Here is an 18,843-nt window from a genome sequence, read left to right on the forward strand (position 1 = left end):
ATCAAATTTTGAGTTCTTATTTTTACCCGAGATTGGGCATTTTAATTACTGAATTAAATCTCTATTATGCAATGTAAAATAAATGAACATTTTTTGTTACTCATGAGTGACTAGGAAAGTAATGGGACCCCTCTGAATGAAATTAATGCAAGGCTGAGAGTCACAAATAAAAGCATTTTGTGATTAAGTCATGCTCAGGAAACCTACAGTTACGTATAACTGTACTTTATAACTCCCAATGACTTTCAATAAAGTAGGCTGTCATATAGCGTTTGAGTCCAGACTCAGGAAATCTTGCCTAGTTTTGAGTGCAGAATTCACTGCTTCACTGGGTAAACTTGGGCAAGTTATATGTTCTCCCTATGCCTCAAAGAGGCAAAAAAAAAAAAAAACAACAGGGATGAACTTAACCATAAAAGAGAACTGATGTGAAGATTGAGTGAGTTAATATGTATATAGTGCTTAGAACAATGCCTGGTTCAGAGAAGTGAGCTTTGAGTGTTGCTATTTTTATTGCTATATTTTCAAATATTTATTTCAGTATAACATATGACTTTTGTACACTATACTATACCAATCTCAAGTACACAACTTGACGAGTTTTTACAGATGTATGTACTAAAATACTGAAATCAGCATATAAAATATTTCTTGTATCCCAGAAACCTCCTTATTCTCCTTCCCAGTCAATACTCTCCCCCAGAAAGGAAACTACTATTCTGATCTATCATCACTATAGTTGAGTCTTGCCTGTTGAATCTTCACGTAAATTAAATCTCATGGTATTGACTCTTTGGGTGTTGGTTACTTGTGCTCAATTTTTCTTCCGTGAGATCCTTCCTTTCTGCAGCAAGGAGAGAAGTCATTCATCTCATGATTTCATAGCTTTTCACAGCATAGATTATCACAGTTTTGTTGTTGTTGTTGTTGTTGTTGTTATTGTTGTTTTTTACCCATTCTAATGTTGATGGGCCTCTATGGTATTTGTAATTCTCATCTATTATGAACAAAGTTGCTATAAACACACTTTTACATGTAGTTTGTGGCAAAAGCATTATATTTCACCCAACATATAGCAAATTCTGTTAAACCTACTGGGCCATACACTACGCATGTGTTAGTTTTCGTCAGAAACTTCCAGTTTACCTACTTGAATGTTCCAGTTTTTCCACAGTCTCATCAAAACCTGGATTGATAGTCTCTAATTCTAGCTGCTCTAATACAAGTGGAGTGACATCTGAAGGGGGTTTTAATTTGCATTTCAGTTAGACAGGAAGACTGAAGACTTGATAAACATCAAATTCTAAAGAAAATCAAATATATTTATTGTTTATTTGGATATCTTTTTTAGTGAGGTGTCTGATCAGATTTTTGCCCCTTTGATTTTTGATTTTTCTGTTCTTTTCTTTTTGATACAGAGGGGTTCTTTTTCTACTCTGAATATGAATTCATTTTGCACATATATCGCCTCAGTCAATGGCTTGCCTTTCAGATCATTAAAAAATGATCCCTTAAAAGTAAAAACTATCTTAGGGGCAGCTGGGTGCCTCAGTCATTAAGTGTCGGAATCTTGATTTCAGCCCAGGTCATGATCTCAGTGTTCATGAGTTCCAGCTCCGCATTGGGCTCCATGCTGACAGTGCTGAGCCTGCTTAGGATTCTCTCTCTCACCCTCTCTCTCTGCCCCTCTCACACTCCTGTGTTCTGTCTCCCTCTCTCAAAATAAGTAAACAAACAAACAAACAAAAAGAGTGAAAACTGTCTTCAATATTGACAAAGCCAAAGGTAGTAATCTTTGTTTTTATGGTTATTTCTTTAGTCTCCTATAAGAAATATTTTCCAGAGCACCTGGATGGCTCAGTCAGTTAAGCGTCCATCTTTGGCTCAGGTCATGATCACAGGGTTCATGAGTTCAAGCCCTGAGTCGGCTCTGTGCTGACAGTTCAGAACCTGGATCCCACTTTAGATTCTGTGTCTCCCTCTCTATCTGTTCTTCCCCCTCTCACACTTTGTCTCATTGGCTCTCTCTCAAAAATAAAAAATTAAAAAAAAAATTTAAGAAATATTTTCCTACTCTAAGGTCACAGAGGTATACTTCTTTGTTTTTACAGACATTTTGTTGTTTGAACTTTCACATTTAAATTTGTAATCTTCCTTAAATTTTATATATGGTGAGTTGAGGTCAAAGTTCATTTTTCAAGATTTATTTTTATATTCTTTTTTTTCTCCAAATGATTCATCACCATCATTTGAAGTGACCACCCTTGCTCCCATTGTATCATGTTGTATTTGTCATAATTCAGGTGACCATATATGTGTGACTCTCCTTCCAGGCTCTCTATTCTGTATCATTTATTTGTTTTTCTCATCTTCTAATAATCTCACCCTGTCTTTACATAAAGTAGTTCCATGGCAAACTTGATGACTGATAATTTAGATCTTCTACGTTCTTCAAAATTGCCTTGCATCTCCATATACATTTCAGAAAGAACTTTTCAACATCCACATGTACATATTATGTATGTACATACATGTACACATTTTGATTAGCATTGGGTTTAATTCACACAGCATTTCAGTCTGGGGTGAATCGATACATTAAAAATATTGACTCTTCCAGAATGATGTTTCCACTGATTATGACTTCTCTAATTGCCCTCATCTATATTGCTTAGTCTTTAGCATAATAGATTGCATATATTTCCTCAGATTAGTATGTTTACTTTTTTATAGTATTATTAATGACATGATTTTTAAATATGTTTTCTGTTGATTGCTAACGTATAGAAATACATTATGCTGAAATCCCCAGCAACTTTGCTAAAAATCCTTTTTATTTTATTATTATTATTTTTACCTGCACCTGTAGATGGGTCAGGTGTACCAATATGGTCTTTCCCTTGTTCTTTTTTTTTTTACGAAATTTATTGTCAAATTGGTTTCCATACAACACCCAGTGCTCATCCCAACAGGTGCCCTCCTCAATGCCCATCACCCACTTTCCCCTCCCTTCCACCCCCCATCAACCCTCAGTTTATTCTCAGTTTTTAAGAGTCTCTTATGATTTGGCTCCCCCCACTCTCTTTTTTTTTTTCCTTCACCTCCTTCTGTTAAGTTTCTCAGGATCCACATAAGAGTGAAACCATATGTTATCTGTCTTTCTCTGTATGGCTTATTTCACTTAGCATAACACTCCAGTTCCATCCATGTTGCTACAAAAGGCCATATTTCATTTTTTCTCATTGCCACGTAGTATTCCATTGTGTATATAAACCACAATTTCTTTATCCATTCATCAGCTGATGGACATTTAGGCTCTTTCTATAATTTGGCTATTGTTGAAAGTGCTGCTATAAACATTGGGGTACAAGTGCCCCTATGCATCACCACTCCTGTATCCCTTTGGTAAATCCTAGCAGTGCTATTGCTGGGTCATAGGGTAGATCTATTTTTAATTTTCTGAGAAACTTCCACACTGTTTTCCATATTGGCTGCACCAGTTTACATTCCCACCAACAGTGCAAGATGGTGTCTGTTTCTCCACATCCTTGCCAGCATCTATAGTCTCCTCATTTGTTCATTTTAGCCACTCTGACTGGCGTGAGGTGGTATCTCAGTGTGGTTTTGATTTGTATTTCCATGATGAGGAGTGACGTTGAGCATCTTTTCATGTGCCTGTTGGCCATCCGGATGTCTTCTTTAGAGAAGTGTCTATTCATGTTTTCTGCCCATTTCTTCACTGGGTTATTTGTTTTTCGGGTGTGGAGTTTTGTGAGTTCTTTATAAATTTTGGATACTAGCCCTTGGTACAATATGTCATTTGCAAATATCTTTTCCCATTCCGTTGGTTGCCTTTTAGTTTTGTTGATTGTTTCCTTTGAAGTGCAGAAGCTTTTTATCTTCATGAGGTCCCAATAGTTCGTTTTTGCTTTTAATTCCCTTGCCTTTGGAGATGTGTCAAGTAAGAAATTGTTGTGGCTAAGCCACTAAAAATCCTTTTTAATTAAAAAAGATTGTAGATTCTTTGAGATTTTATACATCACACAATTGTGTCTCCTGAAAATAATGAAAATTTTACTCCTTGTTCAATATTTATATGTTTTTTTACAGTCTTTTTATTTGGTCCAGAACTTCCAGCACTATATAATAGATGTGCTTATGGTGCACATTATTCTGTTTTTTTTTTTTCCAACCTGAAGAGGAAGAATTTTGATTCTTAAATTGTAAGTGTTTTATAGGATAAATTGTAGGTGTTTTATAGACACCCTTTAGCAGATTAAGTATATTTATTTTAATTCAGTTTTCAGATATGTTTCATCATAAATATACATTGAACTTATTGATTTTTAGAAAACCCTTTAACATAATCATATATATTTGTTCTGTATTTTGCTTGTATTCAGTTATAGGTTCACATATATCTATAAATTTCCCTGTGTTCACTGTGAATGATACATTGCACAAGTTTTGGGACTTAGTGCTTGCTATTTTTATCTGGTGCAATTTACAGGTTAGGAAATTGACATGAAGAAATGTTTAGCTCTTGCTTATAATTACCATTGTGCCTGTGTGTGTATGTGGCTGTCTCATGAATAATTTTGTACTTTATATTATAATAACATTTTACAGTTGAGGTTGAAGTACTCAGAATAAAACTGATATGAGTATGAACTCATATCAACACATACCACACTTTTCTTTTTTATCAAAGAGAATATAACATAGGAAATGACTTAACTAGGTTTTACACTACAAAGGCAAAAATAAAACATGTAGGTATCAGAGATAATAACTACAACAGGCAGCTACCAGCTATTGGACTGGGGGGAAAGGGAAGAAGTTAGGGTTATCAGAACTTAGAAGCTTGAGCAAAGGTTCTGCAGAGTTGAGCTGCAGAGAGCACATAGTTAAATTGGTGCCAGTATCTCAAGGATGTCAGAGGTAGGACCAAAGGACCTAGACCTTAGACTCTAAGGAAGGAGTGCCATCCATTGTTGCTAATATATCTGAGACTTGTTCTGTGAGTGTGAAACTGTAAACATTACCTTCTATGTTTGAAAAAGTTATCATTGCACATGTGATTAAGTTCAAGATCTTGAGATGGGGATACTTTCCTGGGCTACTTGGATGGGCCCTAAATGGAATCATAAATGTCCTTACAAAGGAAAGGCAGAGAGAGATTACACACAAGCAGAAGTTGAAGAAGGCTATGTGAGAATGAAAGCAGAAAGAGATGTGAAGATGCTGTTGGCTTTGAAAATGGAAGAAGGGGCCATGAGCCAAAGAGTAAGACTTCAAAAAACCAAGGTAACTGATTCTCCTCTAGATCCACTGGCTAGAGTGCAGCCATACCAACACCTTGGTTTCAGCCCACTGAGACCATTTTGGGCTTCTGACCTCTAGAACAGTTAGAGAATAAATTTGTAGTATTTTAAGCCATTAAGTTCATGGTTATTTGTTAAGAGCAGTGTGTAAGAAACTAACACAATTTGTCTTAAAAATGATAATTAATATGGAAATCATTATCTTCTTGTTTTGAAGTCAACAGATTAATGAGTTGATCTTTCTAAAAATTATATAATGTAAAAGCAATACCCTTTAAAGTTAAAAACATACGGAGAATGTAAATTGGTACAGCCACTATGGAAAACAACATGGAGGTTCCTCAAAAAATAGAACTACCATACGATCCAGTGGTCCCTCTTCTGGGTATATATCTGAAGGAAATGAAAACAGGATCTTAAAGAGATATCCGCACACCCATGTTTCTTGCAGCAATATTCACAATAAACAAGACATGGAGACTACATAAAAATCCATCAGTGGATGAATGGATAAAGAAGATATGATATATGCAATATTATTCTAGTAATAACAATAATAATATCCCATTACATATAATAATATTATAATGGAATATTATTCAACCATGAGAAAGAGGGAAATCCTGCTGTTTCCAATGGATGGAACTTGAGGGTATTGTGTTAACTAAAGTAAGCCAGACAAAGGCAAATACTGCATGGTATCATGTATGTGTGGAATCTTTAAAAAAAAAAGGCAGAGGGGCGCCTGGGTGGCGCAGTCGGTTAAGCGTCCGACTTCAGCCAGGTCACGATCTCACGGTCCGTGAGTTCGAGCCCCGTGTCGGGCTCTGGGCTGATGGCTCAGAGCCTGGAGCCTGTTTCCGATTCTGTGTCTCCCTCTCTCTCTGCCCCTCCCCCGTTCATGCTCTGTCTCTCTCTGTCCCAAAAATAAATAAACGTTGAAAAAAAATTATAAAAAAAAAAGGCAGAATCTCCTAGAAAAAGTAGAAAAATGGTTGTCAAGCACAGGTTGGAGGGGGCAGTGGGAGAAACAGGGAGAGGTTGATAAAAGGGTACAAACTTTCAGCTATAAGATGAATAAAGTCTGAGGATCTAATGTATAACACATGCTGACTATAGTTAACACTATATTGTGTAATTGAAATTTACTAAGAGAGTAGAACTTAAATTTTCTCACACAAAGATAGACATGTCAGGCGTTGATGGATGTGTTAATTATCATGTGTGGGAAATCCTTTCACAACGTGTTTATGGACATCAAATAATCACTAGGTACACTTTAACTATCCTATATTTTTATATGTCAATAATACCTCAGTAAAGACGAAATGTTTAAAAAGCCAAACAGGAAATTGGGGCATCAATGGGTAATACATATCAGGGTCCCAGGAAGGATCCAGGAGACGCATTAATAGTCTGGCAGGTGGGTTATCAGGTTGCTGGTTTCTGGGCTTCACATATCTTTCCTTATGTTTGGTTAGAGATTGCAGGCTGTGGGCAGGGAGCCTGATTTTACTTCACTCCAACTGAGGATGCTTATCACCCTCCCTAACAGCAGGTCTGATGTCCTCCATCTCCAACTCCTCTCTTTGCATAGACTCTCACTGTAAATGGTGATAGTAAGGCAGCAGGCTCTGAGCTGGAGGACTGGGCTTAGAAGAACTGTCTACTTCCCACCTCTCTTTGGGGCCCGAAGTCCCTCGTCCTCTCCTCATTACCCCATTTTCCTGAAAGGAGCCTGCCTGGGAATCCCCTGGCTTCTCTTCTCTTTCTTTCTTTCTTTCTTTCTTTCTTTCTTTCTTTCTTTCTTTCTTTCTTTCTTTCTTTCCTTCCTTCCTTCCTTCCTTCCTTCCTTCCTTCCTTCCTTCCTTCCTTCCTTCCTTCTTTCCTTCTTTCTTTCAAGTTTTATTTATTTTGAGAGAGCGAGAGTGAGCGAGCATAAGCAAGGGAGGGGCAGAGAGAGGGAGAGATCAGCTTGGCTTGATGTGGGGCTCAAACTCATGAATGCTGAGATCATGAGCTGAGCAGATATCAAGAGTCAGACACTTAACCGACTAAGGCACCCAAGCGCCCAGGCCTCACCTGCTTTCTATGATCCATCTCAGACTTCTCTGCCTGCACCTGTAACACTAACTTAAAGATTGCTGCTGCTTGCTAACCATAACATTCCCACACATTTTTTGTTGTTTTGTTTTTTAATGAATCCAGGTTTAACTTTATGCCAACAGCACCACTTATTACTGTTACTTTTTAAAAGTAAGTGCTTGAGGGGTGCCTGGGTGGCTCAGTTGGTTAACTGTCCGAGTTCTGCTCAGGTCATGATCTCATGGTCATGATCTCATCGTTCATGAGTCTGAGCCCCATATGGGGCTCTGTGCTGACTGCTCAGAGCCTGGAGCCTGCTTCTCATTCTGGTTGTGTATGTGTCTCTCTCCCTCCCCCGCTCATGCTCTGACTCTCTCAAGAATAAATGAACATTAAATTTTTTTTTAAGTAAGTGCTTGAGCAGTTTTAAACCAGCCTGAACACATCAAAGTCCTCCTAGTTATATGTCTTTAAATTTGCTTCCAATTCTCATCAGTTGTCATGGCTGTAATCAGTGTATACAATCAAGCTTTTTGGATTCTGCTCTTTTTCCACTTGGTCTGAACTTTCTCCTGTATCCAATTGCCAACCACTGTGTTTGGAAGATCATCTTCTATTTTAAAAATAACTTTTGGGGCGCCTGGGTGGCGCAGTCGGTTAAGCGTCCGACTTCAGCCAGGTCACGATCTCGCGGTCCGTGAGTTCGAGCCCCGCGTCGGGCTCTGGGCTGATGGCTCAGAGCCTGGAGCCTGTTTCCGATTCTGTGTCTCCCTCTCTCTCTGCCCCTCCCCTGTTCATGCTCTGTTTCTCTCTGTCCCAAAAATAAATAAACGTTGAAAAAAAATTAAAAAAAAATAATAACTTTTTATTATAAAGTGTGTGTATAAGTGTGTATGTGTGTATGTGCATACGCATGTGTGTGTGGGTACACATACTTAAGTGAAGGTTTTACACGGAAATTAGCTCACCTTGTGAACATTTTAACTTGCATTTTTGCAGAATAATACACTGTGACTTTGTCTTAAAGTCATTAAAAATCTTGTCTAATAATGATGGTTTCTTCTGGTGACCATCAGAACATCAATAATTAACAGACCCCTGAACTACCCTTGGGGAGCTGATTGGGTAAATTTGATGTGGGGATTAATAGTATCCTGTCATACGAACTTCTGATATTTTACTCATTCAATGCCATGTTGTTAAAAATGGAGGCTCTTCTAAATGTTTTCCCATTACATTATAAGTAAATATTGTTGTGTTTGCATACATGAGTTATCATGGAAAAAAATTTAAATATGTGTAATTGATAAGTTTTTATATAAATCATTGTGTTACTTTTAAAATTTAAGGATTTTTCCTGGCTACTAAGGAAGGTTTGATAACCAGGGATTAATAGAGTAGTTTGAGTTTTTTAAATTACAGGTCAAATAACTCAATTCAAAATTATCCCTTATAATTCTGAGTGACTATTCTCTCAATTAAATGTGGAGAAGTTGATTTGATATCAGCTATTATATGATACTTTTCTTTATAGGCTACCTACAACGTTGATATATTTTGTATTTTTCAGCAACTATTTTTATTCTTAATTCTAATTTATAACAATTAAGATTAATTAACACATGCAATATAGTCATAGTGGCACTTGTGTCTTTTAAAGAATTTTTAAAAGTTTATTTGTCTTGTCAATTTTGGAAATAGGCATTATTTTTCCGAAGGTACAAAAAAGGAACAGTCTAAATTTGAAAGGAAATTCACTCTGTTATTTTTAATACATTGTAGTATAACCTTAGAGTATATATTAGGTCATTGATTTAATTACATTCATATAATTAATAGTGGTGCAAAGTAAAGTCTAACATTATATTGCCAAACATAAAATCTGCCTGTATACAAAGAATGAAGAAAAAAGTTTTCCAAAGAGTATTTTATGAAATGTTAGCATTTCTCCAAATTTAACATGTATTCTGAAGAAAGTGAGTTGTGTAGTAAAAAAAGAGAGGGAAAGGGCGCCTGGGTGGCGCAGTCGGTTAAGCGTCCGACTTCAGCCAGGTCACGATCTCGCGGTCCGTGATGAGTTCGAGCCCCGCGTCAGGCTCTGGGCTAATGGCTCAGAGCCTGGAGCCTGTTTCCGATTCTGTGTCTCCCTCTCTCTCTGCCCCTCCCCCGTTCATGCTCTGTCTCTCTCTGTCCCAAAAATAAATAAACGTTGAAAAAAAAATTAAAAAAAAAAAAAAGAGAGGGAATGCCATGTTAAATAATGTTACATGGACCTTTTAAATCAATAGTCTATTTGAATTCAGCAAAAATACATTATTATTGGGTTGAAAATTATCTATCCTACTATCACTTTGAAAAGTTGATGTCTCAGAAAAACTAAAAGGATATAAATGACCTATTGTGTGCCTATTTTTCATAGGCTTATTCATGCTTTTGTCAGGCATTTGTACTTTTATCTCATACCATTTTACAAGCTCAAAAGCATAGTTTTTATTTTTCTTTATTATTTATTGGCCAAATGTATGTTGCACCACCAAATAACCCTGTTATGCTGATATTTCGTGAAACTTGTCCCTAGTTTGTATTTTAAAAATATCTCATTTGTCACTATCCATTATTTTTCTGTGACAAAAGCATCCCATTACTTAATCTCTTACCTGTCATTATTTTTCCATGATAAAGGATTTTTTTGTTTGTTTCTTTGTTTGCCTGCTCATATCAAGATCTACCCCTATAAGTACTTACACACTTGCATTCTCTGCCCTGGATAATCTGAGTTATATGTTTGTTTTTTGATTGGTTTTTTGATGTTTAGTGAAATATTGTATGGTATTCCAGTTGTCCCAACTTCAGGGAGAAGGTCTAATGATGGCTGCTTTATGAAGTACTTACAAATATTTACAATATCTTTTTTTTTTTAATTTCATCTTGTTTACATTTTGTTTGAGGTAAGATTTCGTTTCTTCAAGATAAAATGTCTAACTGTGATATCAGGAATATAAATTACCCCAATTATTGATAACTGGATAAACTCAAAAGAAGTCCATGGAACTCCAGGTGCGTATCACAATAGCAGCTCATGTCTGAAAGAGGGCTGCAATTGTTCCTCATCTTCCGTGTCATTACTATGCTCAATGCCCATTAACCTGCAATCCTAGGCAAACTCATCGGGTAAGGAATTGACAGCCATCTATGGAATTGACATGAGGAACCAATTGCCTGTGTAGAGGTCTGACCACGGAAAACTGACCACCAGGAATTCTTCCTTCTGGTTAGTAAATTTCCAGCTTAAACAGAACCTTCTTGTTGGGGAGTCTGGATATGAATCACACAGAGAAGTAGTCTACGTTAAAGTAGAACAGAAAGGATAAGATGCATGGAAACCCACAAGCAGAAGCTCTCAGGAGGAAATGGTGGTGGAAATGGTAGCAGTAAATTGCAGTGGAGGTAGAAGCATCAACAAAGAAAAGCTGGTCCATGAGAACGGTGTAGTAGGTTGGCCTGTGGGACACAGTTGCTGCCTAGGAGTCTCTATTTCCTTGCATCCACATGTATTCCTCCAGTTCATCCCACAGTAAGTCGAACATCCATCTTTTTCTTGAAATCTGAAAGAGCCCTGCTAAATACTGGACATAAAATTACAATGTTTTATTCTGAAAAAAAATCTACAACACTTTGAGCAGTTGAAATAATTGAAGTGAATATATACATAACCTTGCCTCTGTCCACCAGCTAATCTTTTGACAATTATTTGTTGATCCCTAAGAGACATTTGAAAAGCAATCTCAGCCTTATGAATGGCCAAACTCAGTTTTCAGTATAGTTTAAATTAGCATTGAAAGAGGCATTAAACTTTCAAAATAAGGATGTTTCAAACAGATCTGATTAACTACATTTCATTGATCCCTGTAGATGTTGATGAAGGCACAGCAAGATAATTGCTAGCACTATAATAAATGGTGTGTTTTTATTATGTTCATTCTTAGGAATCATCGTGTCAAATCTAATCTTATAATAACAATTATAATGCTATTAGGAGTAGAGAAAGACTCCTGAAAAAAATAGGCTGCCACTAAATTGGTTAGTGTTCTAATGTATAGTAATTTTGTAGCTCTTAGCTTAGAATTTCTTTGTTATCACATTTGTGTCTTGACCTTAAGGACATAGATTTGGTCTGAACACCAAATGACATAAAAAGATGTTAAAGGATTTTTATTCTTAACATGGCAAAAAAGGCACCATATTTCTTGAATTAAGGTCTCATTTTCAATCTCAGGGGATTTTCTTTGTGAAACATGTACTAGATGGAAAAATGTTAATTGAATCTTCTCATTTACACCTTCCATCTGTTTTCATTCCAGCTGTGTATCCTTAGATACTTGAGAAACCAGCCAGGTTTGCACTTAATGGTTTTAACTGATTGCAATTGTAATTTAATCAAACTGTTACAAATCAAAGAAAAATGTGAATAAATATTATACACTTTTTATTAAATGTACAAAATAATGATTCTATCTTCTTTGGTCTAATTTCTTATGAAAATATCCCGTGTAGCATATCCACTTTTTCTTCTGTAGATTATTTGAAGAGTCAAAGGGCATAGAACATTTATATTAACCATATAAATCAAGGTTTCTTAACATCGGTACTATTGATATTTGGGATTCAATATGTCTTTTGTTGTATGCCTTGAAGGATATTTAACGGTATCCCTGGCCCTCTATTCACTATAAGACCCAACACCCCAGTCATGATAATCAAAAAATGTCTCCAGACTTTGCCAAATGCCTTTGGGAGGCAAAGTCATCCTGGTTGAAAATTACTGATATAATAATGAAAAGTATTATACAAGATTATTTTAGATACTCCAATAGCTCCAAATGATGTGATGATATTTGATAAGACAGCCCAATAGAAATTCACCAATTTTAGTGTTTTATTGTTTTCTAGAATGCCTAGCATTGCCAAAAGGAAGTAAATCTCTCACTGGTCTTTTTACAGCCTTAATTTCATTATACTATAAATGTTTCACTATCCTCATAAAAATATTCAGATTTATCTACCACTTTGAGTACATAAATGAGGACATAGAAATATTCTGTCAAAATAGTATGAATCATTGTTTGGTCTAATACCTTCCATATAGTGGGCATTCCATAAATATCTGTTGACTATGAATGAATGGCCATAGTTCTAACTAGGCCTTGAAATAACAAAAAACAATTGCATGTAATAGAAAAAAAATGAAAGAGGGAGCAGCTTATTAAAAAGTATGTACAAGGGACGCCTGGGTGGCTCAGTCGGTTAAGTGTCCAACTTCAGCTCAGGTCATGGTCTCGTGGTTCATGAGTTTGAACCCTGCATCAGGCTCTATGCTGACCGCGCAGAGCCTGCTTCAGATTCTGTGTCTCCTTCTCTCTCTGCCCCTCCCCTCTTCTCTTTCTCTCTCTCTCTCTCTCCCCTTCTCTCTCAAAAATAAATAAACATTAAAAAAATTTTTAAAAAGTATGTACAAAATTTACAGATCAAAATATTAGCAAGGAAACAAGAATGAACAAGAAAATTTTATCCCATAGGTGCTCAAACAAGAAGAAATATGACAGCTTCCTCTTTGGACAAAATATAAAACTTACATTGGGATTCCCAGAAGAATCCCATTAACCATTTCTCAGTTTGTGTGAATTTACTTTTTTTTTAAATTATTTGCTGTTACCAAATGAGCTTAAGTGAACATTCTGTTACATACGTTTGGCATGTTGTAAGATAAATTATTAGAATTAAAAAGTGGGTTAAGAGTACACACAATTCCAATTTTGATATTCCCAAATCACCAGTCCTAAAAATAGTGTCTGTTTTTCCACACATTCACAACACTACATAACTATATTCGTGTTCTTGAATCTCTTAGGAACAAATGATAGCTAATTACACACACACACAGTAACACACACACACACAGTGTCAGATGTCAGATTTTACATTAGGACTAGAGATATAATGGTAAAGCAAAAAATGCAAATTCCTCCCCACATGGAGCTTATAGTATTGTGTTTGAAATTTGTTTTTTCCTTAAAAAAGTTAGTGTCTTTTTATATTGTAATTTTGATGAATTTTCTGAGTTTCATAGTCAAATGATTTGCAAATTTTGCTCTGAAATGTTTGCTTCTTAATTAATTTAGGAGATTTATATACATTATAGGTGTTAACTCTCTAAGTGACACACACACACACACACACACACACACACACATATGTGTGTGTGTGTGTGTGTGTGTGTATAACATGTATTTTTTTTCCTCCGTATAAAAGCCTTTCCTCTGTATTGTCTATATCGCCTACACTAGGCCACTTAACCCTCAGATTGTGTGCCTGTCTCTTAAGGCATTGTATTTGGGGAACAGCTAATTGAAGAAAGCTGCTTTGGGGAAGGCTCATCTTTGAGGAGATGGCATTAGATCTGAGAAGTAAGGAATAACAATGCCTAAACTATGGAATGAGCTGGGAAAAGTCCATTCCAGAAGGAGGAAAAACAGTACAGGAGGTCTCTGCCTTCCTATTTCTTTATAAGGACACAAGCATACAGTAAAATGATGCATAAAGAAATGAAAAAAAGAAAAAAAGACACCCAGATTGTGTTAGGAAAGAATCAGGACGCTTCTCTAGGGAGGCAGGCAATGGTGAATAATTGCTTATCCCAGATAACAGGATGTTCCAGGAGGTCTTCTTTGAAAAGATAGCATTTAAACTTGTCCTAAACAACAACAACAACAACAACAACAACAACAACAAAAACCCTGAAAACTAGTCAGACACAAAAGTGGGCAAAAGAGGAAAAGGTGAAAAAGCTGGAGCAAGGGCCTGAGGTGATAAAGTGCCTGGCACTTTCTAAGAACTAAGGGCACAGGGAACACTCAGGGGGAGGAGATACCAGGTCTAGAAACCACATCTTGGAGGGCCTTTAGAATATTGTATAAAATTTATTAACATGCTCTTCTTCAGAAATAGGAAGTCTCTGAATCTATTTAAACATAACTCTTACGTGTTGTAGGGTATTTCTCTTTGCCTGGAACTCTTTCCTCCCAGCTTTCATAGTTCACCCTGAACTTTATTGCGTAGTCAAATGTCAAACTCCCAGTAAAGCCATCTCCCTCTACCTGATTAAAAATTGAGCACCACAATTTCTCATTCCCCTTCTATACTTTTTTTTTCCTTCTTAGCACTTTTAATTATCTAACCTATAAATATTTTACTAACATTTCTTATTTATTTTGTGTTTGCCCCATTAGGACATGGGTCTATGAAGGCAGGGATTTTTTGTCTATTCTGTTCAATACTGTGTCCCCTATACTTAGAACAATGACAGGCACATAATGAATGCCCCTGTTATGGACTGAATATCTGTGTTCCCCTAAAAGTCTTACGTTGAAACCCCATCCCCCAATATTATGGTATAAGGAGACAGAATCTTTGGGGAGGTCATTAGGATTAGATGAGATTATAAAAGGGAAGCCCCCATGAATGGGATTAGTGCCTTTGTAAATCAGGATATAGTTTGCTTCCTCTCTGCTCTCTGCATAAATTGGCAATCTGCGATCTGGAAGAGGGCTCTCACCAGAACGTGGCTATCTATACTGGTTCCCTGAGCTCAGATTTGAAGCATCCAAAACTGTAAGAAATAAATTGTATAAGCCACTTACTTTATGGTATTTTGTTACAGTAGTTTGAACTAAGACAGTCCCAGTAACTATTTCTTGAATTAACGAAGGGTGAACAATATTCAATCAGGAAAAATAGACATAATTTGCATCAGTCCATGAAAGGAATCTGAATGAATGGGATGATAAAGTATCTAAAGGTTTAGTCATGAATTCAAAATAGGGGAAGAGTAAGTGGGTGGGATTAAGGATAATTGCCTGATTTTGCTTGGTGATGCCTTTCATTAGAGACACAGACAGACAGACAGACTCAGGAAGGCTCTTGTGTCAGTCAGGCATTGTTCAGCCAGAGCATGGTAAATGGTCACTACACTGTGCAAGCGCATTGTATTAATTTATACCTTGAAAGCATTTCCCACTGTTTAGAGAAGTTGTAATCCAGGCATACATTTTATTTAATGTAGCCTTTTCTATATGAAAATCCTAGGTCTGTCTCTTAAATATCTATTGTTCATGTTGATTATAATCAGAACTCTCAACACTGGCAAAATGTTACCTTTCCATCTTTTAAATCCCAATAAAGAATGCTTATTTTCAAGGTGTTGAAGTACTGAGTGTTTCATGTATCATTTCTCACAATCAAACCCAGTGAAGGGATTTGCCACAAAGGAAAAAGCAATTGCACACAAAAGGAACTATTTTCTTTCAAGTTGAATTTCATCGTGAAAATGGGGAATTTTGCCTCAGGAAAATATGTGGGCTTCTGTATTCAGTCCCATTTTAGACAGCAAATGTTGTCTTTGTGAACTAATTATAGGCATTTACCATAATAAGTTAGCTTTCTGTTTTTTCCAAGTTCTAAGTCATGAATTTAAAAAGTGCATATTTTGTTAAGTGAAGTAAGGGTGTGTCTGTGGCTTACAAGAAATAACTAGTTATTATATTTACAAAATAACCAAGCATTTCCACTTTTCAGAGCCTATTCTTACCTGTTCTTCTCATATTTCTATCATAAGACAAGTGCCACACTTGAAGAAGTGCATGAGCTCTGTCTTACTAAGAGAACAACATTGTACACAGGTTGATTGGAGATATTCCTCAAGCCATGATTATTCTGATTAAAATACCATAAACCTTCTCATAATAGGACATGGTATTTCAGACCTCTTAGAAATGGTCTCTACCTTAGAAATGGTCTCTACCTGATTGTCTTCCCCATGTTCCTTTCAAGCATGTTGACACATTCCACAAATATTTATATTGTTGCACATTCCTCAAGACTGGTTTCTTCTTTTATTCACTTTTTCTATTTAAATTCTATCCATATCTTAGAAGACCTTAACACTAAACACACCCTTTCTTCCCGCACATTTTTTTTTTAATTTTGACTATTTGATTTCAACCTTGTTTTTAACTTCTCTGTCATTCCAAGATAGCCATACTTTTCAATAAATATGTCTTTGGGTTTACTAATATATTCGCCACTCTGATCTCCATTATTGTTGCACCTCAACCTCCTCCTGCATTCCAGATTTAATTTCATTTTGGCCAAAATGCATCCTTTGTCATCAAGTAGCAAATTTACAGTCTTTGTATGTTTAAGAATGTATTTATTTTACTCTCATAATTGAATGATACAGTTTCTGGGTTTATAATCTTAGTTTTAAGATTATTTCTCTGCTGTGTTTGAAAGATACACAATTATCTCTTTGTCATTTGCTGCTAACAAGAGGTCTGCTTTCAGTCTGATTGTTACTCTTTTGTACACAATATATCTTCTCTCTAGTATCTCACTGAGGATTTCATATTTTGCTTTAAGTTTTTATAGCTTCACTGTCCAATCGAAGTCTAAATGTGTTTTATTTTGCCATTCTGGACATGATATGTCCCTCAAAAAAAATCTCCAGTCAATATTGATTCATCTTTGTTCTTTCTATTCTCTTCTTTAGAATTCATGCTCTTCATGTTAATGCTGTTAAGAAGTATTTTTCAATTCATTAATTCTCTCTTCTTGACCGGATCTTTGAGCTGTTAAATTTTAGGTCTGTCTGCTCTTTTCATTTCAGGAATTTCTATGTGTTTGTGTTATCAAATCTACTCATTTGTTTATGTTTTCAAATCTGCCTGTTTTTTTTTCTTCCTTTACAGTCTATTCTTTTTCTACTGTTTGAATATTTTCAAATGAATTTTTGGAAATTTTCTTCCAAATAATTTCACATTTTTGTTCTTTCTGCATATATGATCATGTTGGTTTCTCCTATTATCTCCCTCCCACTGCTGTTCATATCTTTTAATTTTTTTAATGTTATTTTATTTTGAGTTCATCAAAGGTTGTTTTCCTCCAGGGACTCCCTTGCCATGGATAATTGAATCCCACTACTCTAATGAGTCCTTCATCTTTAACACCATTCTCTATTATTTGTCTGAGACCAGATTTTTCTTGATTTACTTTAAAATTTAAACTTCATTCATTTCCTTATTTGATTACCATGTTCCTACCAAGCGATATTTTGTTTGTTTCTGCTGGGTCTTCATAGATGTTTCTGAGTCAGGAGCAATTTTGTGATTTTCTCTTTTGCTTCATAGTTAGTAAAAATCTGAAGGCTATACCACTAGAAGATACAAGCTTAGTTTCTAGTTTCTACCCACTGTTCCAGATGCACATTCTAGAGCTTTCCTAAACTGGTCAGTAGAGATTTTCTAATTCTTGTTTTTTGGTTGGACAACCAACCTTTCTAGATCCTGGCTTTATGCATATAGCAGATTTTCAGCTTGTCTCTCAAAGACATAGTCCTCATCTCAATTTTCAAAGCTCTTTTAAACCCAATATGTTGTTCCAATGCACAAAGAAGTGTTTGGCTTCAGCTCCAATTCCTATATCAAATTCAATTTCGGTCTGACTTTTGGCCTTCGGTTTTCGTGGTTTGTTTTGTTTTTTGGTTCCTGGGATGTTTCATTTTTTGCTCTTGAATTCAGCTATATTCAATTTTGTCATCATATTGTATCCAGTATTTCTATGCATTTAACAGTTCAGAAGATCTGGGAGATCTGCACTACCTCACTCTGGCCGATTTACCAGAAGTCCTTAGTTGTTTTCTACTAGCTCCTTCTCTGTTTACTAGAATGCACTATCCAGAATTATTACCAGTATCCTTGAGATCACCTTAACTGACTCAAATCATTATGAGTTCTGTCTGAGACTCTTCTTTCTCATTAATCTAAGACTTTTCTGAATATACAAACACCTTAAACGTCATGGTTTTGACACCATTCCAATATGGAAAAACAGAACTAAAATTTATTCCAAATCTCCTCATTCTCACTGTTACTAGTTGTGTTGTTGTCACACTGCCAAATCCATGCATAATTTTGATTATTTTGGATCTAGCTAACTATAACCATCAATACAGTGTTTCTCTCTAGTAGGCTGAATCCGCTCTCACACAGTCTATTTATAACTACACTTATTTTTTTTAATTTTTTAATGTTTATTTATTGTTGACAGAGAGAGAGAGAGAGAGAGACAGAGCATGAGTGGGGGAGGGGCAGAGAGAGGGGGAGACACAGAATCTGAAGCAGGCTCCAGGCTCGAACTCATGACTGCGAGATCATGACCTGAACCGAAGTCACACGCTTAACTGACTGAGCCACCCAGTTCCACTCCACTTCTTTTCTTAGCAGCAAACATTTACATCTTCATGTGTTGTGTGTAGCTCTCCTTTGCACACATTTCATCCTGCACTTCTGCTCAGTCCAATGTTCTTGCACTTACTTCATTT

This window comes from Lynx canadensis, chromosome A1 (genome assembly GCF_007474595.2).
Source record: "Lynx canadensis isolate LIC74 chromosome A1, mLynCan4.pri.v2, whole genome shotgun sequence".
Lineage (NCBI taxonomy): Eukaryota > Metazoa > Chordata > Mammalia > Carnivora > Felidae > Lynx > Lynx canadensis.